This window comes from Saimiri boliviensis, chromosome 17 (assembly GCF_048565385.1).
Source record: "Saimiri boliviensis isolate mSaiBol1 chromosome 17, mSaiBol1.pri, whole genome shotgun sequence".
NCBI classification, from domain to species: domain Eukaryota; kingdom Metazoa; phylum Chordata; class Mammalia; order Primates; family Cebidae; genus Saimiri; species Saimiri boliviensis.
In genome coordinates this window covers 11111330-11131292 of record NC_133465.1, presented here as the reverse complement: position 1 = coordinate 11131292, position 19963 = coordinate 11111330, and positions in this window count along the sequence as shown.

Here is a 19963-nt window from a genome sequence, read left to right as displayed (position 1 = left end):
GTTGGCTTTCATTTAGTAGAAGCCAAATTGCTGAAAAACTGCGAATCTTAAAAAACTAGGATCCCGGGCCGGGCGCAGTGGCTCATGCCTATAATTCCAGCACTTTGGGAGGCCGAGGCGGGTGGATCACAAGGTCAAGAGATCGAGACCATCCTGGTCAACAAGGTGAAACCCCGTCTCTACTAAAAACACAAAAATTAGCTGGGCATGGTGGCGGGCACCTGTAATCCCAGCTACTCGGGCGGCTGAGGCAGGAGAATTGCTTGAACTCAGTAGGCAGAGGTTGCGGTGAGCCGAGATCACGCCATTGCACTCCAGCCTGGGTAACAAGAGTGAAATTCCATCTCAAAAAAAAAACACTAGGATCCCCCTCTGGCCAGAGCGTATAGGATCCCACTCTGGCCAGAGCATATGTTCACATCTAAGAGAGACGGAAGGAGCTGAGAGTGGCTGAGCCGCAGATTCCGACCTCGCATGTCACACTCACTCTAGGGAGTTTCCCGCACGGTTTACATCGCCCTTTCTCACACACTTGGGCTGTTGGTCTGTAGGTTAAACACATATATGATGGTTCTCCACGTAGAGCATTTGTTCGACTCAGTTAGAGGCCATGCCGCTTGGGAGAATGACTATACAATAAATCTGTGATAATAGGAGTAAGGGGCGAATTAAATGCAGTCCCTGCTGGTTACTTCCTAGTCTTTAGCCTGCAGGAAGAAAAGGGAGGCCCACAGAGGAGGATTTGCTGGAATTTGTCATTGAGCACCCAGCAACCACATTAAAGAACTGGAACTCAGCTGGGCATGGCGGCTCACGCCTGTAATCCCAACACTTTGAGAGGCCGAGATGGGCAGATCACAAGGTCAAGAGATCAAGACCATCCTGGTCAACATGGTGAAACCCCGTCTCTACTAAAAACACAAAAAATTAGCTGGGCATGGTGGTGCGTGCCTATAATCCCAGCTACTCAGGAGGCTGAGGCAGGAGAATTGTCTGAACCCAGGAGGCGGAGGTTGCGGTGAGCCGAGATCGGGCCATTGCACTCCAGCCTGGGTAACAAAAGTGAAACTCCGTCTCAGAAAAAAAAAAAAAAAAAAAATTAGCTGAGCGTGGTGGCAGGTGCCTGTAATCCCAGTTACTCGGGAGGCTGAGGCAGGAGGATCACCTGAGCCTGGGGCAGTTGAGGCTGCAGTGGGCGGTGATCGCACCACTGCACTCTGGCTGGCGTGACAGAGTGGGATCCTATCTCAAAAAAAAAAAAAGTGCAGATTCAGATTCAGCAGATCTGGGGAGGGGCCCAAGACTGCATTTCTAACAAGCTACCAGGCCATGCTGCTGCTACTGGTTCCTGAGACACTTTGAAGAGAGAGGCTCCCAAGCAACCCCATCATTTCAGGGGTGGGGAAACTGAAACTGCAGGCAGAGAGGCTTTACCAAGTTCAAGCAACTGAAAAGTGACAGATTCAGCTCTGGAGCCCAGATCTCCAGGCTGCCAGTCAAGTCTTCTTGCCTCTCCGTAAATGGCTGCCTGGTTTCTCCCGAGCCCTGCAGAGCCTAAGGCAGAACAAGCAAGCGAGCAGGTCAGCAGCTGCGGAAGTGAGGCACGCTCATGCTGTGGATGAGTCATGCACCTTCACCCCTCGGGAAGCACCCGGGCTGTGCCTTGAGCCCAGGAAGGAGCAGGCCTCCATGCTGCTCTGTGTCACTTCACATGCCACAGCGCTGAGCCCATGGGTGCCCATCACGCAGGGCAGAGAGGGAGGAGGAAATAGGAAGCGCCACAATGCCACCAGGCAGGGCCACATTAAGCTGGGCTACATCTGATCTGGACTCGTCCTCCCAGAAAGCTCTCCACCAAAGGGTTGGGCATGGGGAGCCTCTTACTGTTCTCCAGCCCCATCTCATGGCCCCTCCTCCTGTCTGTTCCCTCTGGAGGCAACTGGGTCTTTTCAGTGACCTGAACTCTGTCCACTCTGCCACTTACAAGCTGAGTGACTATAGGTAGCCCTCTCCTATTAGGAGGCAATCATAATGACATCACAGTCACAAGTGAGCCAGCACTGGCCTTCAGGACTTCTGCAACCTCCTGAATTGGCAAATACCTTAGAAGGTATCATTTCCCCTTTGCAGAAATCAAAATGTAGAGCTGTAAACCTTAGGCCATCTCTTCCTGATTCTAGGGCTATAGACCTGTCATTTTTAAAGCTATTTAAAGTAAGGTCGGTCGGGCACAGTGGCTCACTCCTGTAATCCCAACACTTTGGGAGGCTAAGGCGGGTGGATCGACTGAGGTCTGGAGTTCGAGAGCAGCTTGACCAGCATGGTGAAACCCCATCTCTACTAAAAATACAAAATTAGCCAGGCGAATTGGCACATGCCTGTAATCCCAGCTACTCAGGAGGCTGAGGCAGGAGAATCACTTGAACCCGGGAGGCAGAGGTTGCAGTAAGCTGAGATCGCACCATTGCACTCCAGCCTGGGCAACAAGAGTGAAACTCCATCTCCAAAAATAAAAATAAAAGAAAATAAAGTAAGATCTGCCGTAATGATCAAGTTCACTTTTCACACAACCTCATCCTCATGGCTTATTGCAGAGATGACCAACAAGACTCACAAAACTAGGGGAAAGTGGTCATACTAGGTGGAAGGGCAGCCTACCCCCCAATCAGTAGCCTCAAAGTCCCTCGGGTTGAACTCATCTCTCAGTGAAATTACAGTACGGTGGAGGAAGGTGAGCTTAGCCTTCCTGGATCACAAGCTGACCTCCACCACTGAGGAAGGCTCAGAAATGTATTTGCATGAAGGACCGAAGAGCCTCCTGGGTAAAAACAAACCCTAAGGGTACAGGTAGTCAGGCAAACCAGCTTGACCTGGTATCAGACACTTTATGCAGTTATGTTCAGCTTCCTTTACCTTCCAACTGTGTTTTTTCACAGGGAAAAAGGGCTGAGAGAAGGGATAGACTGAATTGGGTTGGGGGGCGGGGAACATAGTCTATATGATACTAAGATATAATCTCAGCACTTGAAGGCATCCAACATACGCTTGTGTTTGTTCCCGATAGACACGGTAATAATCTGGCAGAAAAATAAAACAATAGATGCCAACTAGTAGCTGACTGAAATTGTTTATGAGCTGAATCAGTTCTTCTAAGACTTCCAGAAGTTTCTTGGCAAGGCAGGCACACAAGGGGAATGGGTACCAGCCAGGAAAACAAGGATAACAATAAACCACACCTCGTCAGGCATACTGAGAAGAAAGGCTCAAATACCAGAAGCTGAATCTGAATCTGGGATATGCCAAAGCTTTGCTATGTGAGCAAACACATCTGTGCACTGTATGTCATTGCCCGATGTCCACACTCTTGTCAACTATCATTTTATACGTCTTTGTTCCTTGATTTGTTGTTTGCTATTTCAGGCAGGAGCATAAATCCAGTCTTTGTTATTCCATCTTAGCCAGAAGTAGAGGGGGTCCTTGTTTCACCACCAGGCTTTTGTCTTCACTCAGAGAGAGAAAATCGGAATAGAAGAAAGAGCACTAGGTCAGGAATTAGCAAGTGCGGGTTCCAGTCCAGGCCCCATGGCCTCTGGTGAGTCTTTTTACAGCTTGGGGTGATTTTACATCTCAGCTTTCTCATGTGAAGTTTGCATAAGAATGGTGCCTCACCCGGTTACAGTGGCTCACACCTGTAATTCCAGCACTTTGGGAGGTCTAAGCGGGTGGATCACCTGAGGTCAGGAGTTCGAGACCAGCCTGACCAACATGGTGAAACACCGTCTCTACAAAAAACACAAAAATTAGCCGGGCGTGGTGGTGGGTGCCTGCAATCCTAGCTCCTTGGGAGGCTGAGGCAGGAGAATCATTTGAACCCAGGAGGTGGAGGTTGTGCACAGATCCAAGGACTAAACAAAGGGAATGGCCAGCAGCAGGTGCCTCTGACATTACAGCAGCCACAGGTCACAGGCTTACATGCATTCCTTTATTCAACAAAGGGTCACCTCAGGCCTCATTCCAGGCAGATTCTGATGCCTGCCCAAGTCTTAGAACTTCACCTTACAGGTCTTTTGATGCTGAACTTGTGCCTGCCTGGGGGCTGCCCTCCGGCCAAAGCCCTCTTTTTCATCCTCTCTCTGGGCACAGGAAAGCAAACCTTGTCACCTGGAGTCATCCCCAGCTGAGAAGAACCTCATGTCCTGTCCGGCTCATACTGTCTTAAGTCACCTGCAACGGGTGTCCTCGCCAGCTAGGGGGACGCACTCGTTTCTCCTCCCATCTCTTTTACATTTCAGTTTTCAAGAAAATCGAGTTTCCCTTTGTTTAGGGAAAAAGTCATGTGGTATGGGGGGAGATTGCTGGGCCTAGTGTGCAAAAAAGGAGGGAAGAGGCAGGAGAGGTGGCTGGGTGGGGTGGGGGAAGGGAGAAAGGTATTGAGGGAATGACATTGGTGAGGGAGGATTAAAAGAAGGCTGGGAAGGAGAACAGTGGCTGCAAAGCTGTGGAGGGGAGAAAGTGAGATGGGGGTAAATGGGGAAAAGGTGGTTCTCAAAGTGTGGTTGAGACGCCTGCAGTGGACCAGCCGCCACAGCAGCCCCTGTGTACCGGTGAGACATACAGATTCTCAGTCTCACCACAGACCTACTCAATCAGAAACTCTGGGGCTGGATCCCCACATCTGCATTTTAAAAAGTCTTCCCAGCCAGTCACAGTGGCTCAGGCCTGTAATCCCAGCATTTTGGGAGGCCGAGGTGGGCAGATCAGTAGATGGAGACCATCCTGGCTAACAAGGCGAAACCCTGTCTCTACTAAAAATGCAAAAAGTTAGCCGGGCATGGTGGCGTGCGCCTGTAATCCCAGCTACTCAGGAGGCTGAGGTGGGAAGACCACTTGAACCAGGAAGTGGAGGTTGCAGTGAGCCAAGATTGCGCCACTGCACACCAGCCTGGATGACAAAGACTCTGTCAAAAAAAAAAAAAAAAAAAAAAAAAAAACCACAGTCTTCCCAGTAACTCTGATGCAGGCTACAATTTGAGTACCGCTGGGAAGAACAATTCTATTTCTTTAAGCAAGCATCTTGCCCGCCTTGAAGCTAGGTTTTCTCCTTATTTTCAAATTTCTGCCTGGTCATAGTGGCTCAGGAGAGAGATGGGGATTCTTCTAATGTGGCTCTCTCACATAACACCTCTTGCTGCTGACCTAAAGACTTCCTGAGTCACACCTGGGGACAAATGACTGTGACATCTGGCTTTCCCTCCACAGCTCTCGCTGTGCTGCGGGTCCTACCAGCCTAGGGCAGCTCTGGACTGGGCTGCCTCTGGTGCTGCATCCTTTCCATATCTAGTCAACATTAAAACCCTTCCTTATAGTTTTATCTCCTCTCTCCCTGGTCTTGACATAGGTTGTCTGCCAAAGAGACTGTAATCATTAAGGAATAATTAATTCATTTCCCCATGATTTATTAATCAAACATATCCATAACTCCATAACTGGGTATACAGAAAGCATAAAACAGGTATCTTATGGTTTCCATTAGAGTTTTTGAAACATTTAAAACAAGCCATTACAATTTCCATAAACCCCTGGGGATCTGGGAGGAACAAATGAAACCAGAGATTCAGATCTCAAAGGCCTGTGTGAACACAGGTAGCAAAAGAAGCAATCAACTAAATGTGTATGGGCTCTTGTCATACTCCCCCAACCTCAGCTACTCAGGGCTTTGTCCCCTTTCACTAACCCCACCTCTTCCTTTTTCTGGGAATCCCCAAATGGCATCTCAGGTGGGGTCACAAACACAGCCAGTACTTAGCCAGTGGTCTTCGGGCTGGCTGCTACTTTGCATGTCCCCGGCTGCTCAGCCTTTCCCAACCTGGCAGCCCCTACAAGACCCCACTTCTACCTCCTGAAACATAGGGCTTCATTCTTCACCATTAACTCCACCAGACAGATGCAGTGGCTCATGCACTGTAATCCCAGCACTTTAGGAGACCAAGGTGGGCGGATCACAAGGTCAGGAGTTCGAGACCAGCCTGGCCAACATGGTGAAACCCCATCTCTTCCAAAAATACAAAAATTAGCTGCGTGTGGCGGCACATGCCTGTAGTCCCAGCTACTTGGGAGGCAGAGGCAGGAAAATCACTTGAACCAGGAAGGTGGAGATTGCAGTAAGCTGAGATTGTGCCACTGCACTCCAGCCTTGGTGACAGAGTGAGACTTTGTCTCAAAAAAATAAAAATAAAAAAAAAATCCACCAGAAAATGCCAGACTTCATGGCAGTGTGGCAGAGTGGGGAGGCAAGGCCCTGTGCCCCAGTGGTGCCCTCTGTCACAGCAATCTCAGAGCCATGCTGCTTGGGCCACAGTATGATTCAAGGTGCTAGAAAACTATATTTCCCATTTCTATCACCAGGGCCCTGATCACACAGGAATTCATGGCAGAGTGGAGCAGTGAGACAGAGGGAGTTATGGAGACCATGTGCCCAGGATTCCTCTTCCCCTGCCATGACAAAGGCTTTGCCCTTACTTCCGGCTGGAGAGTCCTGCCCCCTCCTTGCTTGGGTTACTTGTCAACCAACACATCTTAATAACAGAGGAGAGAAGAATCAAGACCTGGGGATGAAAGTGGGAGATGCCTGCCTCGAACAAGGAATATCTTGAAAACCTCTTTTTATCATTAAAATATGTATGACTTGTTACCTTTTACTCTGTCATACGCTTGTGTTTGTTCACTGTGTTTTAAAAGTCCTCAGATCTTCAAGTAAAATGGCATCGATCTACCTGTGGGTTTAATTTTCCTCCAGCACAGTGATGTGGACTCCCAGACGGCCACACAGCATGGCTGAGAAGGAATTCTCATGGCTGGCAGCAATTCTCTGACATAGGCTAGGAGGCTGTTGATTAAGAAGTTTCAAATTAATCAGGGCTCAAGATCAAGAGGCATCATTTTTTTTTTTTTTTTTTTTTTGAGATGGAGTCTTGCTCTGTCACCCAGGCTAGAGTACAGTACATAATCCCAGCTCATTGAAACCTCCACCTTCCAGGTTTAAGCAATTCTCTTGCCTCAGCCTCCCAAGTAGCTGGAATTACAGGCGTCCACCACCAAGCCTGGCTAATTTTTGTATTTTCAGTAGAGGTGGGGTCTCACCATGTTGATCAGGCTGGTCTTGAACTCCTGACCTCAGGTGATCCACCCGCTTCAGCCTCCCAAAGTGCCAAAGTGCTGGGATTACAGGTGTGAGCCACCACGTCCTGCCAAGGCACCGTGCTTATGCAAGCTTCACTTGAGAAAGCTGAGATGTACAATGACTCTGGTCTATAAATTGACTCACCGAGGCCACAGGGCCTGGACTGGAGCCCACACTTTCTAACTCCTCACCTACTGCTCTTTCTGCCATTCCGTTCTCCCTCTCTGAGTGAACGCAAAAGTCTGGTGGTGAAACAAGGCAAACAAGGACCCCCTCTACGACTAAGCCAAAGCACCTGGTCAATGCAACAGAGGGGCGAGGGTGTGCGCCTGGGCAGCCTCGGTGTGCCTCTTCTATGGAATAGGAACATTAATGCCAGAACTATAGACTCTAGATGATGGCCTCAGATGTCTGCTCGGTAGTAACATCCAGACAAGGCTTTGGAAACATGTAAGTACGGAACAAAACGGGTTGTGGCTCTTGATTCCCCTGCCGGGAAGGCTTGGGTGAAGCTTTGCTCATTCCAACCTTCTCCCTCCTCTTGCCCTGTTTACTGCACTTTCTTCAGCAAACACATGGGGTGGAGCGTGGGGAGCTCAGGAAAGCCAACTCTGTAGCAAGGACAGCAAACACCTGGCCCAGGAACCCGACACACTCCAATGCCAATGTAAGGCATCAACACAGGATCTTATAACTGCACTGCTGGGCACCGACATGGCCTCCACCCATGACTGCAAAGCCACCACCAGGCCATTGAAACTGGCTCCAGAGATGAAATCATTTATCATCACTATTTCTTGGAGTCCATAAAAGCCAATTGCCAGGGGTCAATTATGCAGGTGAACTTAGATCAGCTGCCATAACGAGGGAACACCAACAAATCACTCCTCCCACACCCTGTACCGCAAGTAATTCAAACTGGAAAGAGCCCTGATTAATCTGAAACTTATTAATCAATGTAGTCCTACATTACAGGCATAAGGCTGGTATTTGTACTGTCCTTCACTCAAAATTCTTCTCTCTTTTTTTTGTGTGTTTTGTTTTTTCATTTTTGTTTTTGTTTTTTAAATAATTTTTGACTAGGACATCCAACCAAATTCTTCTTGATCTAGTTTACATGGTGAAAGTCTTCATGCTTTTTATGCATAACTTTTTAAATGTGCTTGATAGACCCTGTACTAAAGGGGGAAAAAGATACCATTTCTCCCCATAAGTCAAAGAAGTTTAAAAAGAGAACTCAACTCAGAGAAGGTCTGGAGATGGGATTAAAGGGTAAAAGCATGAAAGGGTAATTAGAGAGGTGGATTATTTGAAATAGGCAATGAAATGCTTCAAGCCTGAACCAAACAGGTAAGATGAGTGGCTCAGGGTTGCGTGACTGTAGCTTACCTTATCTATAAATAGATCCTACTCTATATTATAAATAGCCTTATACTTGAAGAGTTTCTGAATGTGCCATACATGGAACTGGGGATCAAAGTGAGGGACGTAGCAAAGGAACCAGATCATAAATCCAGAGTCCTACCCTCCCTCCATAGATATACATATTTCCAATATCCTAAATGTTGAAGGCAGAATAAGAGGCATGCAAGAGGCATCAATGGAACTCCATCAACAGGGGATTTAATTTGGAATGCAGTCTAGAACTTAGCATAACATAAAACCCCATAGTTTGGAGGAAATCTCCACAAAGTTAAACGACAGAGCTGACTTGTCTCTCATCCAAAGTGTAATGCGAAGTTTCCCCTCATTAATGCAAACACACACACACACACCTGGGGTTCCTCTCTCCTTGCTGGCAACCCTCCACCTTGATATCAGAGTCAACTGAGGAAAGAGAATGCTTTGTACTAGAAGTCAGACCCGGGTTCCTGTTTCAGTCACTTGCTGGCCAAATGACCTTGTGACTACGCCTTCCTCCAAGGCTCCAATTTCATCTGTAAAATGGGCAGTTCTAACTATCAAGGAATAAAGTACATACAATAATAACTAACATCTACTGAGGGCTTACCATGTGCCAACATAATTTATTCCCTTTAATACATATCATAACCTTACTTGTCACTAATTGTAATCTCAGACAAATTTCTAACTTCTCTGAGTTATCCTTTTATGATAGATAAGAGATTACACTAGTGACAAGTGGAGATGGGACTGAAACCAATCAGTCTGACTCCAGAGCACTTTGAAATCTATAAAGAAGACAACAGTTGCAGGCCAAAGATGGAAGGATGTCTGCAGTCAGCACTTCTGAAATTGTGGCCAGAGTACCTCACTGAAATGCAGATTATTTTCTCCCTCTGCAGACATCATATTGCTGTGTGGGAGCATCTGTACTTTAACAAGCTTCATCAAGTGATTCTTACATACAGCAACTCCAGACCTTCTGAATGAAGATTAGACCCTAAAGATCCACTTCTGGCTAAGATGGAATAACAAAGCCTGGATTTATGCTTCTGCCTGAAATAACAACAACAACAAAAAAATTAACAAATGAGACATATGAAATGATAGTTCACAAGAGTGTGGACATCAGGCAATGAAATACAGTGATAATGAAAGATGGGTAAAAAAGTGAGACTAGCCCAACCATTGCCCCAAGTTGCTGCATTAAGAGAGTTTCCAGACCACAGTACAAGGAAGGGGAACATAAATGGAGGTTGGAAGACCACCCCCCACCCAGTTAAGAAGGAAGTGAGAGACTGAGTGCGGTGGCTCACGCCTGTAATCCCAGCACTCTGGGAGGCTGAGGCAGGCAGATAACATGAGGTCGAGAGTTAGGAACCAGCCTGACCAACATGGAGAAACCCCATCTCTAAAAATACTAAATTAGTCGGGTGTGCTAGAGCATGCCTGTAATCCCAGCTACTTGGGAGGCTGTGGCAGGAGAACTGCTTGAACCTGGGAGGCGGAGGTTGCAGTGAGCTGAGATCGTGCCATTGCACTCCAGCCTGGGCAATAAGAGTGAACCTCCATCTCAAAAGAACAAAAACAAAAACAAAAACAAAAAAAGGCCGGGTGCCGTGGCTCACGCCTGTAATCCCAAAACTTTGGGAGGCTGAGGCGGGTGGATCATCTGAGGTCAGGAGTTTGAGACCAGCCTGGCCAACATAGTGAAATCCCATTCTTCTAAAAATACAAAAATTAGCCGGGCATGGTGGCGGGCACCTGTAATCCCAAGCTACCTGGGAGGTTGAGGCAGGATAATCGCTGGAACCCAGGAGGCAGAGGCTGCAGTGAGCCAAGATTGCACCGCTGGACTCCAGGCTGGGTAACAGAGCAAGACTCCATCTTTAAAAAAAAAAAAAAAAAAGAAAAGAAAAGAAGGCAATTGAGAGTCCAGAGAGAAAAAGTCAGCTATGGTCCAAAGGGCAAAGTAACAGATAGGAGGAGAGAGCTGCACAGATAGAAATCTGCAGAGTCCCAAAAGATTATTCAGCCGAGTACTGGTTGGCATGTATATATGAGGAAACTACCCAAGGCTGGGAAAAGAACCATGGAATTGATTAGAGGGGAGAGTGCCAGGTGTTCAGCAGTAGCAGGAAGGATGCCTGGTCCAACAAAACACTATAAAAACTCAGTGATTCATGCATTAAGTGAAATACTCAGTACTTAATCGTGCAGAATAATTACTCCTGCTACTCTAGTCTTGCATAACCAGTCTAGAAACAATCCCCCATCCAAAGGATTAAATTATTTCCAAGTAATTTAACTGTGTCCCAGGACAAAGCTCAAAGATGTTTATAGAAACACAAAAATATCTAGCACCACCAAACAAGATAAAATTCACAATGTCTGGTCCCCCCAAAAAAGATTATTAGGCAAGAAGCAGGAAAATGTGACCCATAATAAAAAGAAAAATCAAACACAAGAACTTGAAGCAAACTATACTAATGTACATCATAATGAAATTGTTCAAAACAAATGAAGAGAGAAACTGAAAAGCACCAGAGAAAGAATGTGAAAGAGGTGCTACAGAGGAACACAGGTAAGAATGGCAACGTATTTCTCATCAAAAACAATGTAAACAAGAAGACAATGTAGCAATATCTTTAAAGTACTGGGGGGAAAATTACAATCAAAATTCCTTTACTCAGCAAAAATATTTTTCAAAACCAAAGGCAAAATAAAGACTTCTCAGACATTCAAATACTAGAACAATTCATCACTAGCAGCCCCACACTACAGAAAATAATAAAGGAATTTCCTCTGGTAGAAGTAAAATTACAGATGTAGACACAGATCTACACAAAGGAACAAAGAATAGCCGCAAGGTAACTTCTTGGGTAATACATAAGACTTTCCCTTATTATTTAAATCCCTTTAAAAAATAAGTAGATGTTTAAACAAAAATCAGAATAGTATATTGTGGTACTTATAATATATGCATAAACCCTTCTACATCTATATCTACATCTGAAATAAATGAAAACTAAATAACACACTTTTATGAATTCGCGAACCAAAGAAGAAATAAAGAAATGAGAGAAACTGGAAAGTATTTTGAGTTAAATAAAAATGATACTCAGCTTATCACAAGTTGTGGGATGCAGCTAAAGCAATACTTAGAGGGAATTTATAGTTTGAAATGCCTATTTAGAAAAGAATTTGTTGAATCAACAACCTAGAATCCCATCCATTAAAAAGTCAGCAAAATTGAGAGAGATCCAAGATGGCTGATCACTAGCAGCTCGGGATTGTAGCTCCCAGTGAAAGCGCAAAGAACGAGAGGACGCCACACCTTCACATGAATTCTTGTTGCTCACGCACCAGGAGATTCCCAGCGGAGGAGCCCCACGGGTCGCCAGCGCGACTCTTGTGACCGGCGAGGCGGTTTTGCCCGCGCCTCGGAGCGTCGGTTCTTGGTGCAGAGTCAGAAAAGCACCCTCAATCTTAACGCCGCTGATTTAGTCAGCACAGTGGGTTGCTCAGATTTCGGTGCTGAGAATCAATAAGTTGGACGTCCACTCAGAAACCCAATTACAAAGACGGTAATTATAAAGACCACATGGATAAATCTACAACGAAGGGAAGAAAACAGCCAAAAAAGGCTAAGAATACCTGAGATCAGAACGCCTCTCCCTCAGCAGGGGATCCCAGTTCCTCATCAGCAACGAAACAAGGCCTGATGGAGAACGAGTGTGTTCCAATTACAGAAGCAGGCTTCAAAATGTGGATAATGAGAAACTTCTGTGAATTAAAAGAACGTGTTCTAACACAATCCAGAGAAACTAAGAACTTTGAAAAAAGGTTTGACGAAATGTTAACAAGAATACACAATTTAGAGAGGAATATAAGTGAATTGATGGAGCTGAAAAACACAATACAAGAACTACGTGAAGTATGCACAAGTTTTAACAGTCGAATTGATCAAGCAGAAGAAAGGATATCAGAGGTCGAAGACCAACTCAATGAAATAAAACAAGAAGACAAGATTAGAGAAAAAAGGATAAAAAGGAACAAGCAAAGTCTCCAAGAAATATGGGACTATGTGAAAAGACCTAATCTACGCTTGATTGGTGTACCTGAATGTGACGAAGAGAATGAATCCAAGCTGGAAAATATGCTTCAGGATATTATTCAGGAAAATTTTCCCAACCTAGTAAGGCAAGATAATATTCAACTCCAGGTAATACAGAGAACACCACAAAGATATTCCTCAAGAAGAGCAACTCCAAGGCACATAATCGTCAGATTTACCCGGGTTGAAATGAAGGAGAAAATACTAAGGGCAGCCAAAGAGAAAGGTCAGGTTACCCACAAAGGGAAGCCTATCAGACTTGCAGCAGATCTCTCAGCAGAAACCCTACAAGCCAGAAGAGAGTGGGGACCAATATTCAATATCCTTAAAGAAAAGAACTTTCAACCCAGAATTTCACATCCAGCCAAGCTAAGCTTCATAAGTGAAGGAAAAGTAAAGTTTTTTGTGAACAAGCAAGCACTCAGAGATTTCATCACCACCAGGCCTGCTTTACAAGAACTTCTGAAAGAACAAACAGTATTAGCCTTTCTAAAAAATACCAAAAAGAGCATCAATATAATGAAGAATTTACATCAACTAATGGACAAAATAGCCAGCTAATATTAAATGGCAGTATTAAACTCACATATATCATTGTTAATTCTAAATTTAAATTGACTAAATCCCCCAATCCAAAGACAGACAGACAATTTAGATAAAAAACTAAAACCGATCAGTATGCTGCATCCAGACCCATCTCACATTCAAGGATACACAAAGACTCAAAACAAGGGATGGAGAAAGATTTACCAACCAAACAGAGAGCAAAAATAAATAAATAAAAAGCAGAAGTTACAATTTTTGCCTCTGATAAAATAATTGTTAAAGCAACAAAGATCAAAAGAAGCAAAGAAGGACATTATATAATGATAAAAGGATCAATGCAACAACAAGAAGAGCTAAAGATCCTAAGTATGTACGCACCCAATACAGGAATACCCAGACATATAAGACTAATAAAGAGACTTAGACTCCCACACAATAATAGTCGGAGACTTCAACATTAATATTAGACAGATCAATGAGACAGAAAATTAACAACGATATCCAGGACTTGAACTCCGATCTGGAACAAGTAAACGTAGTTAACATTTATAGAACTCTCCACTTTAAACAAAATATACACTCTTATCAGTACCACATCATATCAACTTAGAAGTTTAAACGAAATGTTGGTTGGCTCCTTGTTTGTTATTCTCTTCCCTCATTTTATTTTATGTCTCCATTATTAAGGACAATTATAGGCATACCCATATTTAGACTGCATTCTAGCCCAGGCAATAAAGCAATACCCCCATTCTCTCTCCCTCTTCCTCTTTCTCTTTCTTCCTCCTCTTTATTCTTTTTATTATTCTTTTTTTCTTTCTCAAAAAAAAAAAAGAGATACATGTATTCATGAAATAATGGCAAACATTCTCATTTGTTGTATGATGAAAACATCTAATCTGATGTGCATGTATTCTTTAGGTATGGAGAAAGTGAGTGAAGAATACAATACTTTTTCTGACTATTTTACTCATAAAAAAAAAAAGTCAGCAAAATTACTGCAAAAGAAACCCAAATGAAACAGAAGAATGGAAATTATAAAAATCAGAGCAAAGACCAATAAAATAGTCAATTAAAAAATAGAAGAAATCAATGAAACCCAAAGCAGGTTCTTTGATAAGTTAAATTTGTAAACCACTGGCCAAATTGATTAGAAAAGAAAAAAGAGACACAAATTACCAATATTAAATATGAGAAAGGTGACATACTGAAGATTCTGCAAATAGTAAAGTATACTAAATGAATGTTATGAATAATTTCATGCCAATAAATTAGACAAATTAAATGAAATAGATTATCTGGAAAATGCAAACTATAAATGCTTACTCAGGAAGAAATAGATAACTATCGATAATAACTATCAGTAATAGTGACTTATTAGTTACTCTTATACTATTATTAGTTACTATTATTGATAATAGATACCAGAATAACTTTCTGTATATTAAATAAATTGAATTTTCAGTTTAAAACTTTCTGAAGAAGAAAGTTCTTTACACTGAAAACTATAAAACATTGCTGAGAGAAGTTAAAGAAAATCTAAATAAATGGAGAGACATACAATATTAATGTGTCAGAAGTTTTAATACTTTTGAGATGTAATTGTCTCCAAATTGATATACAGATTCAAACAATCCCAATAAAAATCTCTGCAGGATTTTTTCTTATTTTTCTTTTTTCTTTTTCTTTTTCTTTTTTTTTTTTTTTTTTTTTTTGAGATGGAGTCTTGCTCTGTTGCCCAAACTGGAGTACGGTGGCACGATCTTGGCTCACTGCAACCTCTGCTGCCCAGGTTCAAGCAATTCTCCTGTCTCAGCCTCCCGAGTAGCTGGGAATACAGGTGCACGCCACCACACCTGGCTGATTTTTGTATTTTAGTAGAGACAGGGTTTCACCATGCTGGTCAGGCTGGTCTCAAACTCCTGAGCTGAGGTGATCCACCCGTCTCAGCCTCCCAAAGTGCTGGGATTACAGGCATAAGCCACCACACCCAGCCACTCAGCAGGATTTTTAAAAGAAATTTACAAGTTCATTCCAAAAATTCACACAGAAGTACAAAAGAATTAGTACTACTTGATTTCATGACTCATTATAATGATATATTAAACAGGATCATATGGTATTGGCATTAACAAAGAAAATTAGATTAACACAACAGAATAAACAATCCAACAAAAGAGCAACAGATATTTAGAAAACTGATTTTTCACAAATTTGCAAAGGTAATTCAGTTAAAAAAGACAGTCCTTTCAATAATTGATACTGAAATAAGCAAAATCTACATTTTTAAAAACAAACACCAAATACATAAATTAACTCAAAGTGAATCACACACCTAAATGTAAAATGAAAAATAATGAAACTTCTAAAAAAATAGAAAATATTTGTGAACTTGGGTTAGGCAAAAGGTGGTGCATGTCACATCCAAAGCATAATCCAACTTTATTATGTGTTAATTTTTTAAATAAAATAAATTAAATCCTCGAGTTGTTTTGTATTTCCTGAACTCTGCAAAAGGGTCTCTACATGTGGGCAACAGCAAAATGGCTTTGAAATATGCTTTCTCTCCCATCCACTTACACAGTCTGTTTGTAAACCTGTCTCACACTTCATTTTCAAATCCCTCTATCTGGTGCTAAAGGGGATTGGCGGATGAGGCACCTCCCACAGTCTCATCTCCTTCTTCATTATTTTATTTTATTTTATTTTTTTAAAGATGGAGTTTCACCATGATGGCCAGGCTGGTCTTGAACTCCTGACTCAGGCAATCCACCCACCTCAGCCTCCCAAAGTGCTAGGATTACAGACGTGAACCACCGTGCCCGGCCATTCTTTAATATTAACAATAGCCGTGCCCAATGTCAAATGCAGTCTTGATTCCTCACTATCAACTTTCCTAGCCTCCCACGCTTTCCAGATGGAGATCTGGAGCAGGCTATTGTCCCCAGCCTTCCCTTTCCCCTGTATTTTGAGTCTGCACAAGTTTAAAAGCATCCTTCTGGAGAGGCAGGACCTTCAGACAGCATGGGGATAGCGGGATTCAGAAATCCACCTTAACATGGAATGTGTGCATCCAAATGAGTCCTTCGAACAGCCAAGCTGCAAAGCTGCAGGCCTGAAACGGTCATGCTGTTGCTCAACTATCAGCACCTTCTCACTCCTCCAGCCTGGAGTTACGCCCACCCTGAGGCTTCACTCACTCCTCTCCCTTGTTTCCAGATGAAACAACACCTTTCAGATCCATGGAAACTCTACAGAGACCCTCACTCTGGGACTCAAGGGTGGCTGGTACCAGGCTGGACATGGCAAAGGAAGCAAGCCGAGGGAATGGGGAGAGAGGGTGGGAGCCAGGAGACCTGGGACCCCAGAGAGAAAAGCATGAGTTCCCTGGGAAGTTGCTAAACCATAAGGATTCCGGCAACCCCACCTCAGGCATCCTGAGGTCCAAGCATCAGAATTATTACAAGCTCTCCAAGGTGATTTTCCTAGGCAGTCAGAGTTAAGGAGCTTCCCTAGGTCAGGGGTCAGCAAAACTCCCATAAACAGCTGGATACGAAACATTTTAAGCCTTACAGGCCACATACAGTCGCTATCACTATTCCTATTTTTCCTGGTCCTCTTCCTCATCCTCCTCTTCTTTCCTCTTCTCCTCCTCCTCCTCCCCATCTTTCTTCTGTTTGTTCTCCTTTTCTCCTTCCCCTTCTTCCTCTTTCACAAGCTTTTTAAAGTATTACAATCTATTCTTATCTCATGGGCAGTACAAAAGCAGGCATAGTTTGCCAACCTCGCCCTCAGTCAACAATTCTCTGACATTAGTCTATGGGCCAGAGATGAGCAGACTTGGTGGAGAGCAGGTAAACAGGCTCTCAAAAGCCCTGATTTGTAGCATTTGCTGATATCACGGTGTAAATACTCCCACTGTGCTCCATTTCAAACCACCAATGCGTCGTCACCGGACACAGAGTTGGGAGAAGATACTCAGAAACGGCTCTCACCAGCCAGTGCCAGCTGCCTCCAGTACGTCACTGTATTGGAATTACCTGGGAAGCTGGTTCACAAAACACCCCTGGAAATTCTGGTGCTGCCACGTATGGGAAACACTGTCCTTGGTTGCATGAGGAAACAATAAATGGATGTAATCATTCAACAAACGTTTGTACAAGGCACTGTGCTAAACTTTGGGGATCCAAAGGTGTATAACACACGCCGTCAACCTCAAGGAGGCCATAATCTAAAGGAGGAGACTTTACAAACAAACAGGCATTTACAGGATAGAAAGAGACGGTGATAAATGAGCTCAGGCACTATGGAGGCCAGAAGTAGCAGCACTTGCCTTGGGCTTGTGGTCAGGGAAAGATTTGTTTAGGAAAATGATCCATGACGTAGAAATAAGAAAAAAAAAAAAAAAGATGTGTAACCTATTATCCATGCTAGAGCATTTTCTTTTTGTCTTTTTTTTTTTTTTTTTTTTTTTTTTGAGACGGAGTTTCATTCTTTTTGCTCAGGTCGGAGTGCTGTCTTGGCTCACTGCAGCCTCCACCTCCCAGGTTCAAGCGATTTCCCTGTAGCTGGAATTACATGTATCCACCACCACACCTGGCTAATTTTCATATTTTTAGTAGAGACGAGGTTTCACCATGTTGGTCAGGCTGGTCTGAAACTCCTGACCTGAGGTGATTCGCCCACCTCTGCCTCCGAAAGCAGTGGGGTCACAGGTGTGAGTCACCACGCCGGTTTCACCATGTTGGCCAGGCTGGTCTTGAGGTGAGGTCACCTTAGGTGATCTGCCCACCTTGGACTCCAAAGTTCTGGGATTACAGGCATGATTCACCACGCCCAGCAAGCATTTTCTAAAAATCCCACCTGAGGGTCATCTGACTATCTTTTAGGCAATGTGCCTTTATTTGAACATTCTTGGTAAGGGCTAGACATAAAATAAAAAGTTAACTTGCATCAAATTGATAAAGGGTTTTTTTTTTTTTCTGTCCAAGAAAGAAGTGTAAAGATAAAAACTGACAGTGAGACTTTCTCATTGCAGTATCATTGCATTCTTTATCTATTACAGCTAGAAAAAAATTAAAAATAACAAAATCTCCCTGCCTGGCTCCGGTCATCTACATCACAAAAGCTTGGCCATTTCCCACGAACGTAGGCTCTTGAACAAAATCGTCTTTTCCCTGATGTTTGCTATGCTGATATCTGAAGATTTGCTGTGACCTTTGGGATTATGAGAATGATATGAGAAATACAATGTTTTTCACCACGAAAACATTCATGTAAACTTTACAAGTGGTCATTTTGTCATTTTTTTTTTTCTTTAAATGCCCAGTGTGTTTTGTATTTGGCAAGCCAGACCTTCTGAAAAGCCTGACTCATTAACGCTCTTGAAAGATAAAAGTTTTCTTTCATTTCCTAAATTCTACCATCTCTGAGTCTTTGAGATAACTCCAAAGATTACTTTTTATTGCCTGGTTAGGTATTAACCAGTTTTACACAGAATTTTGCAGTCTTATTTCAACAGTCTTTTTCCCCTTCATTGTGTAAGTTCCTCATATCTTCAATGAACTAGTTTGCTGTTTTTTTCTGCTGATTCTCTCACGTATCAGTCAGCCTCAGCTGTGTAACAAAGTACTCCAAAGTTGAGTGGCTTAAAACAAGAAGGCTTTCTTTGTTGATGATTTTGTGTGCTGGGAAGTTCTTCTGGTTGGGGGGGTGGCTAATGTCTGCTAGGTTGCTTACACATCTATAATTAGCTGGCAGGACACTTGGAAACTCATTGATCCAAAATACCCTCACCTAGAGAAGGGACAACTAGTCCCTGTGTCTCTCAACATCTGGCAGGCAGCCCTGTGACTTTTATGTGCTGCTCGATGGGTTCCAAGAACAAGAGCAAGAGTAAGCAACAACATGCAAGTACTTTGAGTGTCAGCCCATATTTTATTTGTCATGTCCCATGGGTCAAAGTAAGTCACATGGGCAAGCAGGGTGGGAAGGTGTAGACACAGGGAGGTGTGGATAAACTGAAGACCATTACTGTAGCAGCTCACCACACCTCACTCGTGAGTTGAATAAAAGTCTGGCATGTGCTAACAAAATACTTTGAGAATCGTGTATTTCCAGGATGAAGAGATGACCGAAAGGAACCCTGTAAAAAGAAAGGAGTGGGAAAAAATGAAGGGATGGTGAGGGAAGGGTGCTCCGAGCAGCAGGAGTGGCAAGTGCAAAGTCCTAGAAACGGGGTGGGCCACACCTGCTCCATAAAGCTGCTCACTGTGGCTGGAACAAAAAGAAAAGCAAATACGCCTTGATTTCAAACTTTGGTTTTATTCAGGTTCGCTTTTATTTAAACACAAAGAAAGAGGCTATCTGTGGCCAGACCGTTGCAATATGAAACTTAAAAGGTTGTGAGATTAAGACCTGCCTGCCTTAAAGAAGGAAGATCTGGTCTTTGGTGATTTCAAGTCAGGTCTAAGGGGCCGTCATGGTCTATAATGAAAGAACAAAGCCAGGTGTGATCGTGCGTGCCTGTATTCTCAGCTACTTGGGAGGCTGAAGCAGGAGGACTTCTTGAGTTCGGGAGTTCGTGGTGGCAGTGAACTGTGATAGCACTACTGTGTTCCAGCCTGGGTGAAAGAGTGAGACCCTGTCTCAAGAAACAAAAAAAAAAAAAGAAAGAAAGAACAGCAAGGAGAGAGGTAGAAACTTGCCTCTGGAGA